Source organism: Bos mutus, chromosome 6 (assembly GCF_027580195.1).
Source record: "Bos mutus isolate GX-2022 chromosome 6, NWIPB_WYAK_1.1, whole genome shotgun sequence".
Taxonomy (NCBI): domain Eukaryota; kingdom Metazoa; phylum Chordata; class Mammalia; order Artiodactyla; family Bovidae; genus Bos; species Bos mutus.
The window spans coordinates 57,452,161-57,469,010 of NC_091622.1; positions in this window are offsets into that span (position 1 = coordinate 57,452,161).

Here is a 16,850-nt window from a genome sequence, read left to right on the forward strand (position 1 = left end):
AAGTCCCAAACTTGTATTTGAATAAGACCTTGAGTGTCAGTGTCTGGGCTTCCCCGGTAGCTCAGTGGTAAAAAACCTGCCTGCCAACTGCAGGAGACATGGGTTCAGTCCTTGGGTGGGGACGATTCTCCTGGAGAAGGGAATGGCGACCCACTCCCGTATTCTTGCCTGAGAAATCCCATGGACAGAGGAGCCTGACGGGCTAGAGCTCATGGGGTCACAAAAGAGTCAGATACGACTGAACAACTAAACACCGAGTGTGTCAGTAAGTTGGTGCCTGGACCCTGCTGAGGTATTTCTGTGAACACTGCTTGATTCCTTGGCTAGGCTTAAGCCCCCTCCGCCTGCCTGTCAACGTTGGCCCAAGGAACATGTGTTGGCAGTGACTCAGATATTCCAGCAGGTGGCACTCTTGCTCCAACCAGGTCCCCTGAAAAGGGGCGTCTTAGCCAGACTAACGGAGAAGGCAATGGCAACCCACTCCAGTACTCTTACTTGGAAAAACTCATGGACGGAGGAGCCTGATAGGCTGCAGTCCATGGGGTCGCGAAGAGTTGGACACGACTGAGCGAGTTCACTTTCACTTTTCACTTTCACGCGTTGGAAAAGGAAATGGCAACCCACTCCAGTGTTCTTGCCTGGAGAATCCCAGGGACGGCAAAGCCTGGTGGGCTGCCATCTATGGGGTCACACAGAGTCGGACACGACTGAAGCGACTTAGCAGCAGCAGCCAAACTAAAGGGATTCAAGCTAGTTGCTGGTTGCCAGCTGTTTTTTGAGAGGCCAGGAAGAATCCTGAGCAGGTATTGTGGGGGGTAAAGGGAGATAGATGCTCTATAAAGAGGATTGGAGGAAGAATCGAGAGCCTGGAGCAAGGTTGAGCCTTATAACAGGCTGTGCTTCTCTTTAGCAGGTGAGAAAAATGAGAATTTTAAACCTCTGCCTGTTCTCAGATGCAAAATCCACACACATGACACAGGAGAGCAAAACAGGATGAATGGTTTTCTGTGAAGCACAGCCTGGTGGCAAGAGCCCCCTATTTACCTGCAGTGTTGGTTCCACTTGCTAGCTGTGATCTTGGACATTGCAAGCCTGATATTTTTCATCTTTAAATGGGGATTATTGCAGCTGCCCTGATGGAGGGTTGTTGAAGGCTTATTGGAAGATTAAAGAAACTGATGACCACAAGGCTGCTAGCACCAAGTACATGTTCAGTCAACATGCGAGAGCTGCTGCGATGGACTTGTAGGCGAAGGCTAAGCAGTGAGATTTTGTGCCCTTCCTTGGCTGTTACATTAATTAAAAAGATGACCTCAGAGTGACCCAGAGACATAACTTGATAATGAACCATGGCTTTAGCCGAAACAGCCAGAAGAATTTCCCACCTGGATCGAGTTTCACAGGTGTGATTTTTGAACCAGGAAATCAAGCTGGGTTCCCTGGCAGTACTGTCTCACCCTCAAGAAACGTCTGACCACCAGGTGACAGGCCCCACTTAAGCTGTGCATTGTTGCAGAAAGTATCCATTTACACATAGGTATATCAGAGCCTTCCCATAAAACCACTGTGTCTCCCTGCAGTTCCGAAATCTGAACTCTCAACTGCTGCTACTGCTAAAGATGCCCCCAAATGAACTGTTCTCCACCAAGAATGAAATCAGTGATGGTTCCTTCTTATTGAAGCTTACTTCATGGCAGTTATTTTAATAAGTATTTTACATGCATTCATTCATTTATGCCTGGAAACCAAACAGAGAGGTAATCAAACCCATTTTACAGACTTGTACATTTAGGTTTGGGGCTTCCCAGGTGACACGGTGGTAAAGAATCCCCCTGCCAATGTAGGAGATGCAAAAGACTTAGGTTTAATCCCTGGGTCAGGAAGATGCCCTGGAATAGGAAATGGCAACCCACTCCAGTATTTCTTGCCTGGAAAATTTCATGGATAGAGATCCTGGCGGGCTACAGTCTGTGGGGTCGCAAAGAGTTGTACATGACTGAACACACACACACACAAATTTAGATCTAGGGAAACTTAGTACTGGGTCCCAGCTTCCCTGGTGGCTCAGACGGTGAAGAATCTGCCTGCAATGCGGGAGACCTGGGTTCAATCCCCGGGTTGGGAACATACCTTGGAGGAGGATATGGCAACCCATTCCAGTATTCTTCCCTGGAGAATCCCTGACAGAGGATACTGGCAGGCTGCAGTCCATGGGGTCGCAAAGAGTCAGACACAACTGAGCAGCTCAGCACAGAACAATACTGGCTCCTTCAGCCAGGAATTGGTATAAACTTAGGTCCGACTAATCTATTTATGTATCTATCAATCTATCCATTTATCTGTCCATCAGTGTATCTAGGTATCTATCATCCATTTATTTGATACATTAAATACTAACTATTCTGATCTATTAATTAAAGCAAGTTTCTTTGAGGCATCGAGGGCCTAGGGAAATGTTTGTTGGCCTCAATTTGAGGCTTCTTCCTTGAACAAATAGAGATAGTCATAGCTGTATCTTTGCAGATACATATATACATAACACATACATGTGACTTTCTAAGGAGCATGTTCTTACTCAGAGGCCCCATAACTCAGATGACAGTGCACTCTGGTGTCAGCTACTCTTCAGCGAGTCCCTGGAGAGAGACTTTTGCGCCATATCCTCTTGTGTGGGAGGACGACCAGACAGAGCCAGTCTCTGCTCCACCCCAAGCTTCCTTCGAAGGCACGGGCAAAGCTCGTTGGACTGAATGGTCTCATTTTTCAAAGGGAAACTGCCGGATAGGAGAGGAAGTGTCATAACAACAAGATCACTTTGACCTGGAAGAAGGAGCAGAAAGTGAATGCCGTCTTCCCATAGGAGAAACATCACCGGCCATCATGAGGGGATCTGGCTTCCCAGTTCCTAACTAGAGAAGACGGCTCCCTGTCAAAGTGGGGGCGTTGGGGGTGGGGAGTGCAGACGTGTCTATAAATACAGCTCTTGGAGTCCGTTACGGAGCTGGTGTGGATAAGTGAGAATTACCACCTATAGCATGCTTTTTCTCCTCACAAAATGCAGTTAATTTACTCTATGTTTATATTATAGCTCAATTCAGATTGATTTTCTCTGTTATGGGGGTCCGTAGAGAATCCACTTTATTAGATTAAGTGGGTTTTAATTAGTCAATTGGAAAACAAGTTCTTCTCTAGGACTTAAAAACTGTTGTCAAATTATCTCAATGAGAAAGTGGTTGGCTTTATTTAGTCACTTAAAAAGACAGCCACTTCCTGTTTATATTACTGACATTAATTCCATCTTAAAAGCCGATGAGATTTAGGAATTAAGAGAGAGAAAAAAACAGTGTACTTTTCTTTGACACACATAAATCTTTTTGTTAAAATAAAAGTCAAACAAAATAGTATAATAAAATACGGAATTGTGACAGTTTGTTAGGAATGTATTGAAAGACAGCTTGCGTTCTTAAACTGGCACATGGAGATGGAGAGAGGCTTGGAGGGACCAAGCGTCTCATTTCTTCATCCTCAGGCTGTAGCATCGCATCTACAAGTGGTCCACACTCAACTCATTTGTACCCGTTGGAGCTAAAGTCCAGCACACAGAGCTTCCTTCGTTTGATTCTCTCAAATGGGAAAGGGCTAGACTTCTGCCTCTTTCATTCTCTGTCAGCATTAGCTCCCTCCTCGGAAGGCAAGCACAGGAGCCTATGCTCAGGTTTACCTCCAGAGGAGACAGGGCCCGGGGAACAGACCACTGGGCTCATTCCCTGTCTGTTTTCATATGGACAGGGGAGAAGGATCAGACCCTCAGCTAAGCTGCAGGGCAGATAACTGGAGGCCCTTTTATTGAGCACCTACCTCAGTGCACCAGGGGTTTTACTTATTATCTCTTAGGAGCAGAAGGGGCTTCCTCTGTGGCTCAGTGGTAAAGAACCCTCCTGCAGTGTGGGAGACATAAGAGATGCCAGTTCAATCCCTGGGTTGGGAAGACCCCATGGAGGACGGCACGGCAACCCATTCCAGTATTCTTGCCTGGAGAATCCCATGGACAGAGGAGCCTGGTGGGCTACAGTCCATGGGATTGCAAAGAATCGGACACTACTGAGACGACTTAACAAGCAAGGAGCATAACAGGACCTTGCTTTACTTCTCATTCTCCTGACACAGTATCTCACAAGCTCTATTTATCAAATTTATTCTTCCTTTGGGTCCTCACAAGGAGACCACGAAGCTGCTCTCATCACTCATTTGATCTCCATTCTAAGAAGAGGAAGCCAAGTCTTGCAGAGTCAAGTAACCTGCAGCAGGGAAGGATTCGGACTGGAATCTGAGAAGCTGTTATGGAAGCTCTTTACACAAGGCCTCTCTCAGCAGCAGAGACCCAGCAGCCAGTGGAGGAGCAGGGCCCAGCCTAGAAAGGTACCGGGTGTTGCGTATCCAAACAGGGGCACATCTAGGGAACTGGAGTGTGATCGTTGATACAGCAAGCAGACTGCCAGAGAGCTAGAAAATGAAACCGACTTGGGATTGAACAATCGATTGCATATTTGAATATTTTTTTTCCCCTCCACGTCTACCCTCCGGAAAGTCCTAGAGTAGGAGGGGACCTGAGAAGAGCTGTCAGGGCGGAAGACATTCATTTCTTTCATTTGCATTTATTCTAAGAGCCTTATCTAAAGCTCCCTAGATCTGCTCACCTCTTATGTGGGAAGATGAGTCTCAGGCTCTTCAATTAGAAAACCATTTCTGTAGGTCAGAAGATCCAAAGGACTCCAAGGTTCTTTCCACATCTTCAAAAAGAAAAATTCATTTCTAAGTTCAACACCCATTACCCTTTCATTGACCCTAATTAAATTTCCATTTATCATCTTTTTACGTAGCTTGTGTGACCCTGAAAATAGTCATGAATGCCTTGTTAAGATGTTCATTTCCTGCCTTCTCCCAGATCCTATAGGCTTTGAGCTCTCTGTTTATCCTTGTCCCATCATACGGGAATCAGGTGAGGAAGAAGACTCTTGGTACCCCAAGAAGGGCTTGAGTAGGAGGATTCAATGGCACCATCATGAAAATAGGACCTGTGGTGAGGTGTAAGGGACACAGTCCTTTCCCTCAGAGGACTCAGTATCTGGTGGGAGTTTTACAGGTCACTGTTAAGGGGCATGATCAAGGGCATGCCTCAATCACCGTGACACTAATACTGGGAAAGACTGAAGACAGGAGGAGAAGGGGGCAACAGAGAATGAGATGGTTTGATGGCATCACTGACTCAATGGACATGAATTTGAGCAAAATCCAGGAGATAGTGAAGGACAGGGAAGTCTGGCATGCTGCAGTCCATGGGGCTGAAAAGAGTCAGACACAACTTGGCAACTGAAAATGACACCTCTTGGGTTCCTCTGCCAGGGTCCACCAGAAGGGTCCTCCAGAAGCTTGCATGCAAAAGGTCACCTACTGAATCCAGCTCTTGGCTGCCCCCTAATTCTAAGGTTTATGCACTTGTCAGGGAGACCTCAGGTTTCTAATTGATTAAAGGGAAAGTCTTCTTTGATGCCAAAAAGGAGAGCATTGAAGTTGCCAGGTGATTTAATGCAATTGTCTCCTCTTGGCCTGACAGGCTAAAATGAACATGGCTGTGAAAGAAGCATAGGCGCTTTTACACAAAAACAGCCAGTTACTTTCTCACCAGCTATCAGCAGATTGGGACTGTTCATTGAGGAGATTTATGATGCTTCCTGCAGCAGTGTTAAGTGCATTAAAAAAGAAAGAAAGAAAGAAAAACTAAAACACTGGTACTCTCAGTTTCTGAATAGTTTCCAATGATTTCCAAGTCTTTCATTACCAGGAGAGATTCTGCTTTTGATTTTTGTTTTTGCTTTTAATCTACTTTGAACCTTTGTTGTTGAACTTCTGTTAGGTTTCCTTGAGGACAGTTCCCACCCCTGCATCAATTCGCTGGAGCTGCCGTAACAAAGGCCCACTGACTGGGTGGTATACACAACAGACATTCACTGTGTCACAGTTTCAGAGTTTAGAAGTCCAAGATCAAAGTGTCGCCGGGCCGGTGCCCTCTAGGCGGTGAGGCAGGATCTGTCTCAAGCCTCGCTCCTAGCTTCTGCTGCTTTGCTGGCAGTCTTCACATGATGCATCACACTGATCTCTGCCTTCCTGTTCACAGGGTGTTCTACCCATATGTGTGTCTGTTTCCCTCTGTTTGCGAGGGGACCAATCGTAGTGCAGGAGGGGCCCACGCTACTCTGGTCTGACTTTATCTTAATTGCATCTGCAAAGACTGAATATCCAAATAAGGCCACTTTCTGAAGTCCTGGAGGTTAGGACCTCAACAAAAAGATTCCAGTGGTAGGGGGATACAATTCAACCTTTGACCTCACCTGGGGCATGTCAGCATTGCTGGCTGGAACTGGAAGTGTGGACATCCACCTGCTTGCCTTTGATACAGAAACACTTGGCTCTTGGTACAAAACTGGAATCAAATGGGAAGCTATTTTATTTAAATAAATAAACTGTATTTATTGTTCAGTCAGTGCATGTGAAGATTCTTTGTAGGGTCCAGACACCCTGTCTTCCTGTCCTTTATAGTCCAACCTGCTGTTTGCAGTTAATTTCATATCTCCCACTGTAAGGAAGGAGAAACATTGCTGTTATCACACAAGCACTCCTCAGAGCCTGGCTTGTATTGAAACAAAATAGATCTCCCTTCAGTTTTCCTCCAACATCATTAAATTAAGGGTTGTTACATGGTACCTGGTGAGCTGCCTCATTCTCCTACTCCTGGGGAAGACGGGCTCCCCGTGGCTCCCGTGACCCTCTCCAAGATTGCACTGTGCCTTCCCCTTGATACTGAGCATGAAATGCGAGGGTTCCCTATCCTGTAAGAAAGTGTGAATGTTAAATTTGCTGTTTGAAACGTTCTTGAAACGTTCTAGCACAAATATCTCCCTCTGTGTTCTGAACTCTGCAGGCGGTAATCATGGCCTTCCTAGCCTGTGATCTCTTTCCTTGGGTACCACACCCCAGCCACATACCCATAGCCCAGAGGGTGGTGGCCTGGGCAAGGGTGAGAAGAACAACCCCATTCCTGCAAAAACCAGGACGGCCTCATCAGACACCAGGACAAACTTACTTCTCTAAGAGTGTTTGGAAAATGCTGTAACTGTGGTCAAACCCAGCCAACACCTAAATATGAGAGTGAAAAATCACTTGTACAGTCAGAGACAGAGCTCTGGTCTCCAACCCTCTTTTAAAGGCTTTCTAGTTCTCACACTGGTTATAAACTGCCTTTGTCTCTCTCAAGAGATCCATGTGGAGATTCTCCCTACATGGGGGATCAATTTATTTGACCATCTATGTTTGGAAAGTTGAATAATCTTACTAGAAATTGAAAATCTTAATGTCAAAACATGAGACTCTTATAAACCATAATGCATAATTTTGCACAGTTTAAAATTGTTTTTAAAAAGTCTAAGAAATTTCAGGCTTCTTGAAACTAATATGATGCTTTATGTCAATAAATTCTCAATAAAAAATTTTTAAAAATCCATACTTGTACTGGATGCTTCAGACTAACCTATTCACTTTAATGTGACTTATTCTGTATGAGATATTTGTTAGCAAAGTTTGAAACCCATTGAAACTCATGGATTCAACTCATTTCTCCATGATTTAAATGACTTTGAATATGCTTTGCCTCTGCTAGGGGTGTTCTTCCCTTTACTTGATGAACTCCTATTTGTACCTCAAAACTCACCTCAAATCTCCCCACCCCCACCCCTGCTCCACACACATTTCTTTGCCTACTAATTACAGGTTATCACCACTTTCTCTGTAGTGTGCATAGTACAAAACTCTACTTTTACATTTATTCCACATTAGTGTAATGTATTTGTTTATGCATCTCTTTCATCTATCAGATTGGACACTCTTTCAGAGCAACACTCGCTTAATTTTATTCATTCCCCTTCCCAGTGCTTAGCACTGGGCCTGACATACAGCAGATCTCAGCAAGTCTGCTGATTAAAAGCAATGTTTTCTTCACATCTTAAAAAACAACTGAAAAATCTCAGATGCTCCGAGTTGCTGCTACTTGAAATCCAGAAGGAGATTGTTAGTGCTTTTTTTCTGAGTCAGCTGTGTGACTCTGTGTCCAGAAAACACAGGAGTTGCCCTGGCAGTGGGCTCAGGGAGGGTGGTCACAAGATCCTAGCCCCTTAGGGGGAGGGAGAGAGGAGGACATCGAGGGAGGGAGCATCCAGCTGCTGGTCCAGCGGTAGGGCCTGCTGTCTCCCCGCTCCTCCGCCCCCTCCCAGCCTCTCCCAACAGCTCTGTACTTACAGCCACTCAGACAAGCCCTGGCATTGTTTGCCTCTAGGGTAGGGTCAGAGGCCTTATAGGAATGGCATGATTCTACTTCCTTAAATAGCGACTTGGGAATGAAATGAGTAACCATGTCTTTAATTAGCCATACCCTAGAGGCCCGGAGGGGGCTGGTAAATGGTGGGCTCCCAGCCAAGATCAGCAGTGTGCGGCTGGTTCTCGCTCCGTCCAGGGAGATTTAGTGGGACGTTTTAGTTGCCTCTCTCCCCCAAGCTGTCCTGTCAGCTCCTGCTCCCTTCTGCCATCATTTCAGCCTCGTGGGCTGCTCAAGGTTGACAGAAGCAAAGAAAGGAGGGGAAAAAAGCTGAACTTTTCTGCGCATTTCTTATGCACCAGGCTCTGTGCCAGACCCTGAGAACAGCAAAGTGAAAGACGGGAGAAACCCGAGGATGCAACCCAACGAAAGCGAAACTCCTGTGGTCCAGTCCTAGAGCAGCATCAGAGAGAGGGCCCCAGCAACCAAAAGACACTTCAGAGTAATTCAAGTCCATTACTTGTACTTTTAAACTCAGTAAATAGAGTCTTCGTGGACATCCAGAGTTACTCTCAATATAACCGCTTCCCTTTTCTATCCGCTTCCTTACACCCTCAGCCTGCCTTGGCATTCTTCCTTCAACTCCCCCCAGAAAGCTGTCCCAATTTATTCTATTTTTCCTTTCTCTATTTTAGAGAAAATGTCTTTCTAGTCCTAGTCCTTATATCTCTCATGTCTTCTAAACACCTCTTTCTTCTCTTAGTTTTCTCTCCCCAACTTTGATTCTATATCACATCAAAGAAGAATCCTGGAAAGGGAGATTGCCATGCTCAGAACAGAAAGAGGTGGAAGCTGAGTGGAAGAGCCTCTGTAGCTGGTAAGGAGAGGGCAGCCAAGCTGGGGATACTTAGAGGCCGGTAATTCCTCTCCTGTCGCTCAGATTCGTAAACAGCATGGAAGCTTGCAATGCAGTGCAGCCAAGGCATAGGGGAAGGAATGACAGACTCTGCTTGGTGCTGAGGGACGGCTTTCCATAGGCAAAAGGCCTGAGATGAGTTTGGAAGGAAGACTGGGAGTTCACTGGGAGGCCAAAGACAAAGGGATTTCTATTCAGAGGAAATGACGAGAGTGAAGCCCCGCTGTGTAAGACAAGAGGAGGTTGAGTCCCTGGGTGGACTGTGTCAGGCTCCTGACCTCCAGGCTTTCCAGAAGGATCAGTGATTGCAGATGAGAGGCAGGATCCCTTCCTTTCATCGATTTATCCTGAAACCCAGGGTCCAACCAAGACGTTTGGGAAAGGTGCTGATGAGCTGGTAGGCAAGGCAGAGAGATGTCCCTTCTTTTCCAGAGTGTGTGCCTGCCTGCGTGCGTGCTTAGTGGTGTCCGACGCTTTGCGACCCCCTGGACTGTAGCCCACCAGGACTCTGTCCATGGGATTTCTCCAGACAAGAATACTGGAGTGGGTTGCCATTTCCTATTCCAAGGGATCTTCCCAACCCAGGGATTAAAACCATGTCTCCTTGCATCTTCTGCAATGGCAGGTGGATTTTTTTTTTTTTTTTTTTTTTTACCACTGAGCCACCTGGGAAGTCCTGCTTTCCCAGGGAAAGGAATGTGAATTCAGCCACTGAGCTGTGGCTGGAAGGTAAGTGGGCTCCCTCCTGAGGAAGGAATGAGTGCCTCGGGCAGGTCTGAGCTGAGCTGGGCTGGCAGGGCTGGCTTTGCCCAGACCAATTCCAGTACCCTTAGCAAGGAGGTGGAAAGCCCTCTCAGCTCCATTCGGTATTCTGCCCTCCAGGCCTTAAGAGCTTTATTCTTAAATGCCCATTCAGCCTGGGCTCAGCATCCTCATTTCTGCATTCCCTCTGCCTCTCAGCTCATTCACATATCTGTGCTCCTGAGATTGTAGGAATTGTGTTTGGAGCCAGGATTTATAAGAATGGTGCAGCTGGTGCTAACACAGCGCCAAGAATTCTGCAGAAAATTATCAGGAAGCCGTAGAGTTCCCGAATCAGCAGCACCAGCATCACCTGGGAAATTGTTAGAAATGCAAGTTCCCGGGCCCCATCCCAGGCCCAGGGAGCTGTTGGGTGGCGCTATAGCACACAGCATCTTGGGTTTCAGCTGTGTCCTGTGTTCTGTGGAACCAGAGAGCTGCTTAAGGTTGTGGTGTTAACCAGTGCTGAGCAGAACTGAGCCCCCAGGTTGGTGAGGGTTCCAAGGCAGAAATGCACTTCTGACCCAAGGGCCTCTTCTCTAATGAACGTAAAATCTCTGTTTGTCCTTGACGGGAGCGGGGTCAGCTTGACAAAATGCCAGAAGTGTTGCAACAGAGGCAGAATTCTGACTTATCTGCAGAATGAACCTTTTGCTCTCTGAGGATATAAAGGAGAAGTAACCAGGATGTAACTAGGGCTCCGCAGAGGGGCTGGAGGGGCTGTAGTTCCGGGTAGAAGGAATGCATTCTCCCCTCCAGTGTGGGGCTGGGACCACCCCCTCCTTCCTCTCGCTTCTCAGAAGTTGCCCCGCCTGGTTCTTCTCCAGCTTTGCTTGGAGCTAAGCAGGAGGAAATACACTGGAAGGGAAGTGGGAGACATTTGAGTTTGCTCTAAGGGACTTTCTGATGGTAAAGCCTGAAACGGACTTTCAGGGCAAGTTGCACAATCTTCCTTGTACATCTTTCTTAGGGGCCCTGGAGTGTAGCAGTTAAAACTGGAAACTGAAGTGGATTTCATCCTGGCTTTTCCAGGATTCAGCTCTGCGTTTTTGGGGAAAATGACTTAATCTCTAAGTGCCTTCATTATGTTGATCATAAATTGGGAGTCATAATGGAAGGATGCTTATAGATATTTGGGAAGATTACATTAAATAATATAGCCTACAAAAGCCCTAGCCTAGGATCTGGCCCGGAAAGGTCCATCAGATATCAGCTATTAGCTCTGGTCAATGCCTAACATGGGGCAGGCACTCAAGGCATGTTTACTGGACAGATGACCGGACCCACACCCCTTGTCTGGAGCAGCCGGAAAGTCACCAGAAATATACTCCACTGCTATTTCAGATCCCCTTACGTTCCGAAAAATTCAATGAACAATTCAGGGAGTGGTCTTGCTATCTGAGACTTAATGAAACTCTAAGCAGGCATTTTTCACTGTGGTTTTCTATTTTTGGAATGTCTTCTCTTTTCTGGGCTGTTGTCATCCAGTAGGCTGTTAGTGGGGCATCAGAGTGACTTAAATTGCTCCCATCAGAGGACAGAGGGAGGAAACAATTAAAAAGAAATGGGAAATGAGGCTTCTTGGGTAGAATTACAAGGCTTAACACCAGGTTGCGTTTCCTGACAAGACTCGGCTTGGAAATCTCTTAGCACGTAGTCCTCTGAAGTCATCTGAAGAGTGATCCCTCCTGTCTGCCTGGCCCCTCTCTCTACACATTCCTAGCAGCAGCCCTGTCAGTCAGCCGTGCTGAGGTGTGGTGGGGGTTTATTTCCGTGGCTGAGCTGCTTAGAGGAAGAGAGACAGGTTCACAGACGGGCATCACAAGGCCCTCACAGATGGGCCTTGACAGCATGTCGGACCTGGGACCACGTGATCACCTGAACACTTGTTTTCTTTACACACCTTTACACACAGTGTAAGTGGCTTCTTCCCACTGTGACCCTGGCATTTTACAGTGATGCTGTTAAGGAACTCCAAAGCAGGTGCCGGGGGTGGGGAGGTGGGAATGTTCAGAGGGTACTCTGGGGCCCCAGGGAACAGGAGTGGGAGCCCAGTAGCACCAGCAATTGGAATGCAAGCTTCTGATTTTGCCCGAGTGGCCTGACATCCACTCTGTGAATGAATCACCCAGTCCCCACAAAACCCCTCTGTGATGTCCTCTCCCCCTGCAGGGACCGCCAGCTCACCGTGATGGCTAGACATTCCTCTCTGATGGGTGCTAGAACTCTTGCTTGTAAGGTTAGCTCTCAAGAGGACACAACATTGAAAAGCAAAGACTCGGGAAAGAGATGAACTGGGGAAGTGGATGATTATTTGTATTTGCTATATATAGGAGAGAGTCGGTGTATAACAGGATTATTTTTATAGGCTATTTTTTTTTTCCAGAGCTCAGTATAGCCATCCAATCTAACTGTGCCTATAAGCATCTATTTTTATAGCATCTGCTTCCTCCTTATTTTGGGTCAGATGTGAACTTTTCAGACTCTCTCTTCTACTTCTTTTCTGACTTCCCCCAGTGCCTGGCTCTAAGCTCGGTACTCAGAAGGCCCAGTAATGGTTGTACTCAGGCCTGGGATGACAGGAGTTGCACAGTGTCTTGGAGCTATAGCCCACCCTTGTCTTTCCAGAAACGTGCTGCTTGAATACAAAATCCTTATTCCTCTCAAGGCGACTGGGCAATCCAAGAGCCAGGCATGTGTATTCATTCGACCTGGACTTCTCCTCTCTTGACTGGGATGATCTGTGCAAAGTTGGAAGCAGCCTGCATGTGTTCTGTGTGGGTCTGCATGGGTGAACCCATTCCTCTGTGTCTTGAAGACAAGAAAAGCAGGAAGCATGAAAACGACACAGGCTGTAAGGCAGAGAGCTCTGTGCATTCCTGCTGTCTCACTTTCCACCTCTTGGATTAAGTCTGATTTATTTGGCTTTGATGGAGTCTTATGTCCGTATTGAAGGGAATTATTTAGAATTGGAGCTGTATCACTGAGGATTGCAAGGGTTCAGCTGTCAGCACGGATTTCTTTGTCAGGGGTTCTCACTTCCCGACCTTGGCACCAGCTGTGACTTCAGCTTTATTCCCAGGAAGTCCACATCACACCCTGCTTTCCACCTGCTTTAACACTTCTGCCTCTGTAGCCTTTGCTCACACTGTTTATCTAAACAGGAAGCTCTTGTCCTCTGTCCAGGTTGCCAGGCCCTAATGAGGTTAGAGGATTTCCTTTCTTTACATCTCCAGGGACTAGCATAGCGCTGGGCATAGAGAGATGCTCAGTAGATGCTTATTCAATGAATGAATGGAGGCATGGCTGTCTCTCACACCTGTTCTGCCTCCCTTGCATTGTGTGTGTTTCTGCCCAGCCACTCAGTCTTGTCTGACTCTTTGGGACCCCATGGACTGTAGTGCTAGGCTCCTCTGTCCGTGGAATTCTCCAGGCAAGAGTACTGGAGTGAGTTGCCATTTCCTTTTCCAGGGAATCTTCCTGACCCAGGAATGAAACCCAGGTCTCCTGTGCTGCAGGCAGATTCTTTACTGTCTGAGCCACCAGGGAAGCCTTGCACTGAGGGAAAATCATTTGGTTCTTACTCATCTACTGGGTTCTATTCTGGGCACTTGGGCTCCATCAAAACAGACAACGATCTCTGCCTTTATGGAGAGAGATTACATCCTAGTGGTGGTGAAAGATAAGAAAACAATAAATAAATAACTTGTATGATGCACTACAGGGTGATAAGTGCCCTGGGAAAGCAGGAAGAGGCAGGTTGGAAGTATGGGGGTTAGGCAGGTTGTGATAGCAAGTAGGGTGGTGAGATCAGGTCTCAGCTGGAGGGAATGGGTTCCTTGTCTGACTCCTGTAACACGATCTAAACATTTCCTCTGAGGTTATTGTCTATTCCTTGTGCTCATATGTGCGTGTTAGTATACATGTACATACATAGGTATTGTTGTTGTTCAGTTTTGTCCGACTCTTTGGGACTCCATGGATTGCAGCGCTCCAGGTTTCCCTGTCCTTCACTACCTTCTGGAGTTTGCTCAAACTCATGTCCATTAAATCAGTGATGCCATCCAGTCATCTCATCCTCTGTCATCTCTGTCTCCTCCTGCTCTCAATCTTTCCCAGCATCAGGGTCTTTTCCAGTGAGTCACCTCTTTGCATCAGGTGGCCAACGTAGTGGAGCTTCAGCTTCAGCATCGGCCCTTCCAATGAATATTCAGGGTTGATTTTCTTTAGGACTGACTAGTTTGATCTCCTTGCAGTCCAAGGGATTCTCAAGAGTCTTCTCTAGCACCACAGTTAAAAAGCATCAATTCTTTGATGCTCAGCCTTCTTTATGGTCCAACTCTCACATCTATACATGACTACTGGAAAAACCATAGCTTTGACTAGATGGACCTTTGTCAGCAAAGTGATGTCTCTGCATTTTAATATGCTGCCTAGGTTTGTCATAGCTTTTCTTCCAAGGAGCAAGCATCTTTTTAATTTCAGTCACCATCTGCAATGATTTTGGAGCCCAAGACAATAACTGTTTCCATTGTCACTGCTTCCATTGTTTCCCATCTATTTGCCATGAAGTGATGGGACCAGATTCTGTGATCTTAGTTTTTTTTAATGTTGAGTTTTAAGCCAGCTTTTTCACTCTCCTCTCTCACTTTCATCAAGAGGCTTTTTAGTTCCTCTTGGTTTTCTGCCATAAGGATGGTATCATCTGCATGTCTTAGGTTATTGATATTTCTCCTGGAAATCTCGATTCCAGCTTGAGCTTCATCTAGCCCAGAATTTTGCATGATATACTCTGCATATAAGTTGAATAAGCAGGGTGACAATATACAACCTTGATGTACTCCTTTCCCAATTTTGAACCAGTCTGCTGTTCCATGTCTGGTTCTAACTGTTGTTTCTTGACCTGCATACAGGTTTCTCAGGAGGCAAGTAAGTTGGTCTGGTATTCCCATCTCTTTAAGAATTTTCCAAAGTATTTTGTGCTCTTGGTTCATGTACTGTTTAAGTATAGCTTGAAGGATTTTGAGCATTACCATGCTAGTGTGTGAAATGAGTGTAATTGTATGGTAGTTCAATTCCTGGGTTGGGAAGATACGCTGGAGAAGGGATAGGCTACCCCCTCCAGTACTCTTGAGCTTCTCTTGTGGCTCAGCTGGTAAAGAATCCGCCTGCAATATGGAAGACCTGGGTTCAATCCCTGGGTTGGGAAGATCCCCTGGAGAAGAGAAAGGCTATGCACTCCAATATTCTGGCCTGGAGAATTCCATGGACTGTATAGTCCATAGAGTCTCAAAGAGTCAGACACGACTGAGGGACTTTCACTTTCACTTTGAACACTCTTTGGCGTTGCCCTTCTTTGGGATTGGAATGAAAACTGACCTTTTCCAGTCCTGAGGTCACTGCTGAGTTTTCCAACTTTGCTGGCACATTGAGTACAGCACATTAACAGCATCATCTACATGTGCCCTACCCACATTGGCTCTCTTATTAGGCTGTCAGTATCCAGAAGTGGCTTCTCTGCCTGATTAGTATCCTTCTCAGCATCTAACACACAAAAATTGTTCAATAAAAAGTACTCAAATGAGTGCTTAATAATTGATTTGCAAAGAGAATTAAACTGACTCACTTTTCCTCTCCCTACAGAAATAATAACTGTCCAATTGGCTATTTTATACACATATACAACCTACTGTCATCACATTAGGTATCAAATACCTCTGGGTACTTCATGAAGAGAAGTCACCCTTCAATTTGGCAAAAGAGTCAACCTGCATCAGTGGCCTGGAGAAACAGACTATGAAGAGGCAAGAACCCCTGTTGGGGGGAATGCTTCCTGTTTGTAAAGGACCTGCTTTTCTGAGCTAGTTTAGATAGGAAGCATTGGCAAATGTTTTTGCTTCAGGGAACTAATGAATGCTTTGGCATCTTTAGAGCCTTAATATGGCTTTACAAAAGTGGTGATACATGGACCCCAGAGGATTAGGACAGGTAAATCCCTGTTGGGGAAGGAAACCAAGGGTAGGGGGTGGGGTGGGTCCTGTGATGTGGAGTGAGTGCCTGGGCACCTCTTCAGTCTATTTTGGGAAGGAGACCTCCCCCAAGCCCTTCTGGTTCCTTTTCTCACCCTCTCCCAACAACACAAGAGAAGACTCTACACATGGACATCACCAGATAGTCAATACCAATATCAGATTGATTATATTCTTTGCACCAAAGATGGAGCTCTACACAGTCAGCAAAAACAAGACTGGGAGCTGACTGTGGCTCAGATCATAAACTCCTTATTGCCAAATTCAGACTAAAATTGAAGAAAGTAGGGAAAACCACTAGATCATTCAGGTATGACCTAAATCAAGTACCTTATGATTATACAGTGGAAGTGACAAATAGATTCAAGGGACTAGATCTGATAGAGTGCCTGAAGAACTATGGACAGAGGTTCATGACATTGTATAGGAGGCAGGGATCAAGACCATCCCCAAGAAAAAGAAAGGCAAAAAGGCAAAATCGTTGTCTGACAAGGCCTTACAAATAGGTGAGAAAAGAAGAGAAGATAAAGGCAAAGGAGAAAAGGAAAGGTATACCATTTGAATGCAAAGTTCCAAAGAATAGCAAGGAGAGATAAGAAAGCTTTCCTCAGCAATCAGTGCAAAGAAATAGAAGAAAAGAATATAATTGGAAAGACTAGAGATCTCTTCAAGAAAATTAGAGATACCAAGGGAAATTTTCATGAAAAGATGGGAATGATAAAGGACAGAAATGGTATGG